Source organism: Ochlerotatus camptorhynchus, unplaced genomic scaffold (assembly GCF_037179485.1).
Source record: "Ochlerotatus camptorhynchus isolate MF236.1 unplaced genomic scaffold, CSIRO-AGI_Acam_v1.1 ptg000588l, whole genome shotgun sequence".
Lineage (NCBI taxonomy): Eukaryota > Metazoa > Arthropoda > Insecta > Diptera > Culicidae > Ochlerotatus > Ochlerotatus camptorhynchus.
In genome coordinates this window covers 77,339-88,657 of record NW_027041068.1, presented here as the reverse complement: position 1 = coordinate 88,657, position 11,319 = coordinate 77,339, and the positions used below count along the sequence as shown (strand labels likewise).

Sequence of the window (11,319 nt, the reverse complement as noted above, 5' to 3'; positions counted from 1 at the left end):
AAAGTCCCTATTCGGTGTTAATGGTGTTGCTATGGTAGCGACTATGGAAGGGGATGCGCAGTGGGTGAAAGTCGTGAAAATCGAAATTTTGATCAACGTAGGCGTGCATGTTTTTTTCTTCATTGAAACGTCAATTTTTTAAACGATGCATCATCAACTGAAAAAATTGTAACGGACAGTGGTGCAGGATTGTTGGGGTCTTAAATGTGTGACAAAGTTAGGTGGTACTTGTGAAGTGTGCTTGCTGGTGAGTACCGATTGGAATCTACACAATAATTAACGGTGAAGCTGGAATTCCTAGTGGCTATAATGTGAAGATGGATTCGTATTCATTCCAAGATCAAGATGGAAGGATGCATAGGTGGCACAGTACTCACGGTCCGCTAGTGTTCGTGAGTTATTTGCCGTCAACGCTGACGGTGCCATCTCTCCTACTTAGAGGCACTAGTCTTTTCCTTGTCGTTGGCTTTTGTTTGTGCACCTTTTCAATCCGGACTGAAATTCTGTTACCGGTAACAATAATTATATATCTTTCTCTTTCTCTTTTTCAGCATTCCATCTTCATCAACGACGACCCTACCGGACTGATGAGATGACGATGATGATAAGATGCTGTAAAATTTATCCTCTCTGACGAAGGAATCACAGCCTTTGGACAACATTGATGACCTATGGACTACATCTTCACACGTGCCATAATGCTACACGTGTTAGTACGGTAAGTTGTTTCTGATTTAGGCGCAATTTAAGACAGAAACTAAAACTTTTCTTTTTTTTAAGGAATCACCCAGAAGAACGACGTGGAGTCTTTTTTCCCGGACGGATAACGCTGGCTGAAAAAACTCCCAGATTGACGATTGACGCAAATTCCGTTTGAAAACCTTCTGGCCGACCTCATAAGCTGATGCAAACTTCTTGAACTGTAAGTTGTACACTTTTCTATGCTCCTCCAACTTATCTTCTATAGTGGTCCCTCGCTTCGATGGAAAGTTCACCTTCATCCCTCTCCAGACGATGAAGGAATACAACGCCGTGTTGTTCATTTCCTTGACCTAGGGTATCCTAGTGTCCCACACTCGCTGGTTTAATTACATGTAGATGCGTAGGCATGCGTTGATTTGCTTGGACTGGACTTGCTACGTATACAAGATGTTATAAGTTTTTTTTATTATTATTATAGTCACTTCAACGCTCTTGGGTCATTCGTGACTTGTCCGGAGGTGAGATTTGAACTCGTGACTTTGGCGTGAGAGGTATGGATGCTAACCACTACGCCGGGGTCGCCCCATAGATGGAGATCAGATTATTTTTCTACTAGATCACCCAAGACTAATTCAATATCTGTAGTATCGAAACATGTCCAAACAGATTCAAAGTGTCTATGTGGCTCATGACAACCTATTTTCGTGTATGCCAAATGTTCTAGGCTTTCCATACCGATATTTCGATACTATAGATATTATCCCAGTCTTTGTTGATCTAGTAAAACAAATCATCTGAACTGCAGTACGATTTGGAGAGCCTAAATCATCTGGTATACGTGGGAATAAATAAGCATTATCCATATAGACACTATGATTCTGTTTGGACATATTTTGATACTACAGACTTTATCCCAGTCGTGACAAACTTGGCACCGTTCACGTGATTCCGGTGGTAAATGATGTAACGGGACGGAATTGATTTGAATTGAGGAGGGTTAGCCATGATGGTTACCTATTATGTTTGGTGAAATATTTATTGATTTGTTTTCCAAATACTGTACGTAGGAATTTTAAGAAATGCACTATTGTACAGACGCCTTTAATTAAATACAACTTAAATAACCAACAACCAGGGATGTGGAGTCAGAATCGAAAGCATTTTTTGAGCATCAGGTGTCCAAGTTGGAGTCGAAGAAATAGTAACACCTGAGCAATGTTGACTGTCGCACCACTCGTTTAAACAGCATCTTGACTACCGAAGGTACGACGTTCTTTACTTATATAGCGCAACGCAACAGCCAAAGGTGCTACGTAGAGAGGGTTTTTGGGATAAGAGAAAAACATATTCAAAACCAACGACCTTGGCAACCTATGCCTAGGTGGTTTCTAGCAACACTGCCATTTCAATCAAGATATGCGTTGCTCGATTGGTTCTGGCTTTGACAGTTGAGTAAAATCAACCAGTCCGCTTCTCTCTTATCCTAGACACTCTCTAAAGCTACGAAAAGCTCCAATCTTGGTGTAGTTATTTGTTTCAAAGGTGTGACCTTCGACCTTCCATTTCTTCACGTAAGAGCTAGGTTATTTACTCGCAGATTAATGCATTGTCATTGTGCACCAGGTTTATCGTTAAACTTACGTGATTGGGTTGACGTTTTGGCAATAAACTCAAACGAAAGGTCGTCATCTGAAATTTATTGTTGTTACGTTCTAATTTCTTGGATTTATCTTAAACGTCAAACTGATCAATGGCCCAATCTGAAATTAAAATCCGGGAAATATGATACCACTCTTTTAACTAGCTAGCTACTATAAGTGAATGGTAAATTTTGAGGTAGCTAACTAACAAGCTAAAAGGAGCACATATGTGATAAGCCCTCGTTAAATGTACTGAAAAGTCACCTCTATTACTAATTTCGATCGAAACCGATTTTCAGTTTCAATCAAAATCATCATTAGGGGTGATTTTTCAGTACCTTTAAACTCCAACCACATTCCCTGCCAATCACATATGTGCTCCTGCCCTAGCTCCTATCAATCTAGCTGATTTTTTTTTTTCTACAAAAATTGGTACTATATCTAAAGCCTATCACTACTACTCTGAAATGCAACGATCGAGCTCACGGTAGTGGTCCTTCGAACTCCATAAACAAAAAGATCTTCGATGATAGCATTCTGCCACATCGATTGGTTTGCTCGAAAGCACGGTCCCTAAACGAATTTTTTATTCACCAAAAAGTCCCTATTCGGTGTTAATGGTGTTGCTATGGTAGCGACTATGGAAGGGGATGCGCAGTGGGTGAAAGTCGTGAAAATCGAAATTTTGATCAACGTAGGCGTGCATGTTTTTTTCTTCATTGAAACGTCAATTTTTTAAACGATGCATCATCAACTGAAAAAATTGTAACGGACAGTGGTGCAGGATTGTTGGGGTCTTAAATGTGTGACAAAGTTAGGTGGTACTTGTGAAGTGTGCTTGCTGGTCAGTACCGATTGGAATCTACACAATAATTAACGGTGAAGCTGGAATTCCTAGTGGCTATAATGTGAAGATGGATTCGTATTCATTCCAAGATCAAGATGGAAGGATGCATAGGTGGCACAGTACTCACGGTCCGCTAGTGTTCGTGAGTTATTTGCCGTCAACGCTGACGGTGCCATCTCTCCTACTTAGAGGCACTAGTCTTTTCCTTGTCGTTGGCTTTTGTTTGTGCACCTTTTCAATCCGGACTGAAATTCTGTTACCGGTAACAATAATTATATATCTTTCTCTTTCTCTTTTTCAGCATTCCATCTTCATCAACGACGACCCTACCGGACTGATGAGATGACGATGATGATAAGATGCTGTAAAATTTATCCTCTCTGACGAAGGAATCACAGCCTTTGGACAACATTGATGACCTATGGACTACATCTTCACACGTGCCATAATGCTACACGTGTTAGTACGGTAAGTTGTTTCTGATTTAGGCGCAATTTAAGACAGAAACTAAAACTTTTCTTTTTTTTAAGGAATCACCCAGAAGAACGACGTGGAGTCTTTTTTCCCGGACGGATAACGCTGGCTGAAAAAACTCCCAGATTGACGATTGACGCAAATTCCGTTTGAAAACCTTCTGGCCGACCTCATAAGCTGATGCAAACTTCTTGAACTGTAAGTTGTACACTTTTCTATGCTCCTCCAACTTATCTTCTATAGTGGTCCCTCGCTTCGATGGAAAGTTCACCTTCATCCCTCTCCAGACGATGAAGGAATACAACGCCGTGTTGTTCATTTCCTTGACCTAGGGTATCCTAGTGTCCCACACTCGCTGGTTTAATTACATGTAGATGCGTAGGCATGCGTTGATTTGCTTGGACTGGACTTGCTACGTATACAAGATGTTATAAGTTTTTTTTATTATTATTATAGTCACTTCAACGCTCTTGGGTCATTCGTGACTTGTCCGGAGGTGAGATTTGAACTCGTGACTTTGGCGTGAGAGGTATGGATGCTAACCACTACGCCGGGGTCGCCCCATAGATGGAGATCAGATTATTTTTCTACTAGATCACCCAAGACTAATTCAATATCTGTAGTATCGAAACATGTCCAAACAGATTCAAAGTGTCTATGTGGCTCATGACAACCTATTTTCGTGTATGCCAAATGTTCTAGGCTTTCCATACCGATATTTCGATACTATAGATATTATCCCAGTCTTTGTTGATCTAGTAAAACAAATCATCTGAACTGCAGTACGATTTGGAGAGCCTAAATCATCTGGTATACGTGGGAATAAATAAGCATTATCCATATAGACACTATGATTCTGTTTGGACATATTTTGATACTACAGACTTTATCCCAGTCGTGACAAACTTGGCACCGTTCACGTGATTCCGGTGGTAAATGATGTAACGGGACGGAATTGATTTGAATTGAGGAGGGTTAGCCATGATGGTTACCTATTATGTTTGGTGAAATATTTATTGATTTGTTTTCCAAATACTGTACGTAGGAATTTTAAGAAATGCACTATTGTACAGACGCCTTTAATTAAATACAACTTAAATAACCAACAACCAGGGATGTGGAGTCAGAATCGGAAGCATTTTTTGAGCATCAGGTGTCCAAGTTGGAGTCGAAGAAATAGTAACACCTGAGCAATGTTGACTGTCGCACCACTCGTTTAAACAGCATCTTGACTACCGAAGGTACGACGTTCTTTACTTATATAGCGCAACGCAACAGCCAAAGGTGCTACGTAGAGAGGGTTTTTGGGATAAGAGAAAAACATATTCAAAACCAACGACCTTGGCAACCTATGCCTAGGTGGTTTCTAGCAACACTGCCATTTCAATCAAGATATGCGTTGCTCGATTGGTTCTGGCTTTGACAGTTGAGTAAAATCAACCAGTCCGCTTCTCTCTTATCCTAGACACTCTCTAAAGCTACGAAAAGCTCCAATCTTGGTGTAGTTATTTGTTTCAAAGGTGTGACCTTCGACCTTCCATTTCTTCACGTAAGAGCTAGGTTATTTACTCGCAGATTAATGCATTGTCATTGTGCACCAGGTTTATCGTTAAACTTACGTGATTGGGTTGACGTTTTGGCAATAAACTCAAACGAAAGGTCGTCATCTGAAATTTATTGTTGTTACGTTCTAATTTCTTGGATTTATCTTAAACGTCAAACTGATCAATGGCCCAATCTGAAATTAAAATCCGGGAAATATGATACCACTCTTTTAACTAGCTAGCTACTATAAGTGAATGGTAAATTTTGAGGTAGCTAACTAACAAGCTAAAAGGAGCACATATGTGATAAGCCCTCGTTAAATGTACTGAAAAGTCACCTCTATTACTAATTTCGATCGAAACCGATTTTCAGTTTCAATCAAAATCATCATTAGGGGTGATTTTTCAGTACCTTTAAACTCCAACCACATTCCCTGCCAATCACATATGTGCTCCTGCCCTAGCTCCTATCAATCTAGCTGATTTTTTTTTTTCTACAAAAATTGGTACTATATCTAAAGCCTATCACTACTACTCTGAAATGCAACGATCGAGCTCACGGTAGTGGTCCTTCGAACTCCATAAACAAAAAGATCTTCGATGATAGCATTCTGCCACATCGATTGGTTTGCTCGAAAGCACGGTCCCTAAACGAATTTTTTATTCACCAAAAAGTCCCTATTCGGTGTTAATGGTGTTGCTATGGTAGCGACTATGGAAGGGGATGCGCAGTGGGTGAAAGTCGTGAAAATCGAAATTTTGATCAACGTAGGCGTGCATGTTTTTTTCTTCATTGAAACGTCAATTTTTTAAACGATGCATCATCAACTGAAAAAATTGTAACGGACAGTGGTGCAGGATTGTTGGGGTCTTAAATGTGTGACAAAGTTAGGTGGTACTTGTGAAGTGTGCTTGCTGGTCAGTACCGATTGGAATCTACACAATAATTAACGGTGAAGCTGGAATTCCTAGTGGCTATAATGTGAAGATGGATTCGTATTCATTCCAAGATCAAGATGGAAGGATGCATAGGTGGCACAGTACTCACGGTCCGCTAGTGTTCGTGAGTTATTTGCCGTCAACGCTGACGGTGCCATCTCTCCTACTTAGAGGCACTAGTCTTTTCCTTGTCGTTGGCTTTTGTTTGTGCACCTTTTCAATCCGGACTGAAATTCTGTTACCGGTAACAATAATTATATATCTTTCTCTTTCTCTTTTTCAGCATTCCATCTTCATCAACGACGACCCTACCGGACTGATGAGATGACGATGATGATAAGATGCTGTAAAATTTATCCTCTCTGACGAAGGAATCACAGCCTTTGGACAACATTGATGACCTATGGACTACATCTTCACACGTGCCATAATGCTACACGTGTTAGTACGGTAAGTTGTTTCTGATTTAGGCGCAATTTAAGACAGAAACTAAAACTTTTCTTTTTTTTAAGGAATCACCCAGAAGAACGACGTGGAGTCTTTTTTCCCGGACGGATAACGCTGGCTGAAAAAACTCCCAGATTGACGATTGACGCAAATTCCGTTTGAAAACCTTCTGGCCGACCTCATAAGCTGATGCAAACTTCTTGAACTGTAAGTTGTACACTTTTCTATGCTCCTCCAACTTATCTTCTATAGTGGTCCCTCGCTTCGATGGAAAGTTCACCTTCATCCCTCTCCAGACGATGAAGGAATACAACGCCGTGTTGTTCATTTCCTTGACCTAGGGTATCCTAGTGTCCCACACTCGCTGGTTTAATTACATGTAGATGCGTAGGCATGCGTTGATTTGCTTGGACTGGACTTGCTACGTATACAAGATGTTATAAGTTTTTTTTATTATTATTATAGTCACTTCAACGCTCTTGGGTCATTCGTGACTTGTCCGGAGGTGAGATTTGAACTCGTGACTTTGGCGTGAGAGGTATGGATGCTAACCACTACGCCGGGGTCGCCCCATAGATGGAGATCAGATTATTTTTCTACTAGATCACCCAAGACTAATTCAATATCTGTAGTATCGAAACATGTCCAAACAGATTCAAAGTGTCTATGTGGCTCATGACAACCTATTTTCGTGTATGCCAAATGTTCTAGGCTTTCCATACCGATATTTCGATACTATAGATATTATCCCAGTCTTTGTTGATCTAGTAAAACAAATCATCTGAACTGCAGTACGATTTGGAGAGCCTAAATCATCTGGTATACGTGGGAATAAATAAGCATTATCCATATAGACACTATGATTCTGTTTGGACATATTTTGATACTACAGACTTTATCCCAGTCGTGACAAACTTGGCACCGTTCACGTGATTCCGGTGGTAAATGATGTAACGGGACGGAATTGATTTGAATTGAGGAGGGTTAGCCATGATGGTTACCTATTATGTTTGGTGAAATATTTATTGATTTGTTTTCCAAATACTGTACGTAGGAATTTTAAGAAATGCACTATTGTACAGACGCCTTTAATTAAATACAACTTAAATAACCAACAACCAGGGATGTGGAGTCAGAATCGGAAGCATTTTTTGAGCATCAGGTGTCCAAGTTGGAGTCGAAGAAATAGTAACACCTGAGCAATGTTGACTGTCGCACCACTCGTTTAAACAGCATCTTGACTACCGAAGGTACGACGTTCTTTACTTATATAGCGCAACGCAACAGCCAAAGGTGCTACGTAGAGAGGGTTTTTGGGATAAGAGAAAAACATATTCAAAACCAACGACCTTGGCAACCTATGCCTAGGTGGTTTCTAGCAACACTGCCATTTCAATCAAGATATGCGTTGCTCGATTGGTTCTGGCTTTGACAGTTGAGTAAAATCAACCAGTCCGCTTCTCTCTTATCCTAGACACTCTCTAAAGCTACGAAAAGCTCCAATCTTGGTGTAGTTATTTGTTTCAAAGGTGTGACCTTCGACCTTCCATTTCTTCACGTAAGAGCTAGGTTATTTACTCGCAGATTAATGCATTGTCATTGTGCACCAGGTTTATCGTTAAACTTACGTGATTGGGTTGACGTTTTGGCAATAAACTCAAACGAAAGGTCGTCATCTGAAATTTATTGTTGTTACGTTCTAATTTCTTGGATTTATCTTAAACGTCAAACTGATCAATGGCCCAATCTGAAATTAAAATCCGGGAAATATGATACCACTCTTTTAACTAGCTAGCTACTATAAGTGAATGGTAAATTTTGAGGTAGCTAACTAACAAGCTAAAAGGAGCACATATGTGATAAGCCCTCGTTAAATGTACTGAAAAGTCACCTCTATTACTAATTTCGATCGAAACCGATTTTCAGTTTCAATCAAAATCATCATTAGGGGTGATTTTTCAGTACCTTTAAACTCCAACCACATTCCCTGCCAATCACATATGTGCTCCTGCCCTAGCTCCTATCAATCTAGCTGATTTTTTTTTTTCTACAAAAATTGGTACTATATCTAAAGCCTATCACTACTACTCTGAAATGCAACGATCGAGCTCACGGTAGTGGTCCTTCGAACTCCATAAACAAAAAGATCTTCGATGATAGCATTCTGCCACATCGATTGGTTTGCTCGAAAGCACGGTCCCTAAACGAATTTTTTATTCACCAAAAAGTCCCTATTCGGTGTTAATGGTGTTGCTATGGTAGCGACTATGGAAGGGGATGCGCAGTGGGTGAAAGTCGTGAAAATCGAAATTTTGATCAACGTAGGCGTGCATGTTTTTTTCTTCATTGAAACGTCAATTTTTTAAACGATGCATCATCAACTGAAAAAATTGTAACGGACAGTGGTGCAGGATTGTTGGGGTCTTAAATGTGTGACAAAGTTAGGTGGTACTTGTGAAGTGTGCTTGCTGGTCAGTACCGATTGGAATCTACACAATAATTAACGGTGAAGCTGGAATTCCTAGTGGCTATAATGTGAAGATGGATTCGTATTCATTCCAAGATCAAGATGGAAGGATGCATAGGTGGCACAGTACTCACGGTCCGCTAGTGTTCGTGAGTTATTTGCCGTCAACGCTGACGGTGCCATCTCTCCTACTTAGAGGCACTAGTCTTTTCCTTGTCGTTGGCTTTTGTTTGTGCACCTTTTCAATCCGGACTGAAATTCTGTTACCGGTAACAATAATTATATATCTTTCTCTTTCTCTTTTTCAGCATTCCATCTTCATCAACGACGACCCTACCGGACTGATGAGATGACGATGATGATAAGATGCTGTAAAATTTATCCTCTCTGACGAAGGAATCACAGCCTTTGGACAACATTGATGACCTATGGACTACATCTTCACACGTGCCATAATGCTACACGTGTTAGTACGGTAAGTTGTTTCTGATTTAGGCGCAATTTAAGACAGAAACTAAAACTTTTCTTTTTTTTAAGGAATCACCCAGAAGAACGACGTGGAGTCTTTTTTCCCGGACGGATAACGCTGGCTGAAAAAACTCCCAGATTGACGATTGACGCAAATTCCGTTTGAAAACCTTCTGGCCGACCTCATAAGCTGATGCAAACTTCTTGAACTGTAAGTTGTACACTTTTCTATGCTCCTCCAACTTATCTTCTATAGTGGTCCCTCGCTTCGATGGAAAGTTCACCTTCATCCCTCTCCAGACGATGAAGGAATACAACGCCGTGTTGTTCATTTCCTTGACCTAGGGTATCCTAGTGTCCCACACTCGCTGGTTTAATTACATGTAGATGCGTAGGCATGCGTTGATTTGCTTGGACTGGACTTGCTACGTATACAAGATGTTATAAGTTTTTTTTTATTATTATTATAGTCACTTCAACGCTCTTGGGTCATTCGTGACTTGTCCGGAGGTGAGATTTGAACTCGTGACTTTGGCGTGAGAGGTATGGATGCTAACCACTACGCCGGGGTCGCCCCATAGATGGAGATCAGATTATTTTTCTACTAGATCACCCAAGATTAATTCAATATCTGTAGTATCGAAACATGTCCAAACAGATTCAAAGTGTCTATGTGGCTCATGACAACCTATTTTCGTGTATGCCAAATGTTCTAGGCTTTCCATATCGATATTTCGATACTATAGATATTATCCCAGTCTTTGTTGATCTAGTAAAACAAATCATCTGAACTGCAGTACGATTTGGAGAGCCTAAATCATCTGGTATACGTGGGAATAAATAAGCATTATCCATATAGACACTATGATTCTGTTTGGACATATTTTGATACTACAGACTTTATCCCAGTCGTGACAAACTTGGCACCGTTCGCGTGATTCCGGTGGTAAATGATGTAACGGGACGGAATTGATTTGAATTGAGGAGGGTTAGCCATGAAAAAATTGTAACGGACAGTGGTGCAGGATTGTTGGGTTCTTAAATGTGTGACAAAGTTAGGTGGTACTTGTGAAGTGTGCTTGCTGGTGAGTACCGATTGGAATCTACACAATAATTAACGGTGAAGCTGGAATTTCTAGTGGCTATAATGTGAAGATGGATTCGTATTCATTCCAAGATCAAGATGGAAGGATGCATAGGTGGCACAGTACTCACGGTCCGCTAGTGTTCGTGAGTTATTTGCCGTCAACGCTGACGGTGCCATCTCTCCTACTTAGAGGCACTAGTCTTTTCCTTGTCGTTGGCTTTTGTTTGTGCACCTTTTCAATCCGGACTGAAATTCTGTTACCGGTAACAATAATTATATATCTTTCTCTTTCTCTTTTTCAGCATTCCATCTTCATCAACGACGACCCTACCGGACTGATGAGATGACGATGATGATAAGATGCTGTAAAATTCATCCTCTCTGACGAAGGAATCACAGCCTTTGGACAACATTGATGACCTATGGACTACATCTTCACACGTGCCATAATGCTACACGTGTTAGTACGGTAAGTTGTTTCTGATTTAGGCGCAATTTAAGACAGAAACTAAAACTTTTCTTTTTTTTTAAGGAATCACCCAGAAGAACGACGTGGAGTCTTTTTTCCCGGACGGATAACGCTGGCTGAAAAAACTCCCAGATTGACGATTGACGCAAATTCCGTTTGAAAACCTTCTGGCTGACCTCATAAGCTGATGCAAACTTCTTGAACTGTAAGTTGTACACTTTTCTATGCTCCTCCA

At 40.5% G+C, this 11,319-nt stretch overlaps 1 long non-coding RNA gene across 1 annotated transcript; it reads left to right on the top strand.

Annotated features, from left to right (window-relative positions):
- The first annotated feature begins 557 nt into the window (after positions 1-557).
- LOC135713838 (uncharacterized) lies at positions 558-9,733 on the top strand. The gene is made up of 8 exons (XR_010518772.1): positions 558-718; positions 781-922; positions 3,491-3,657; positions 3,720-3,861; positions 6,430-6,596; positions 6,659-6,800; positions 9,369-9,535; positions 9,598-9,733. It is a non-coding gene; the product is annotated as an uncharacterized LOC135713838 (long non-coding RNA).
- The last annotated feature ends 1,586 nt before the right edge of the window (positions 9,734-11,319 follow it).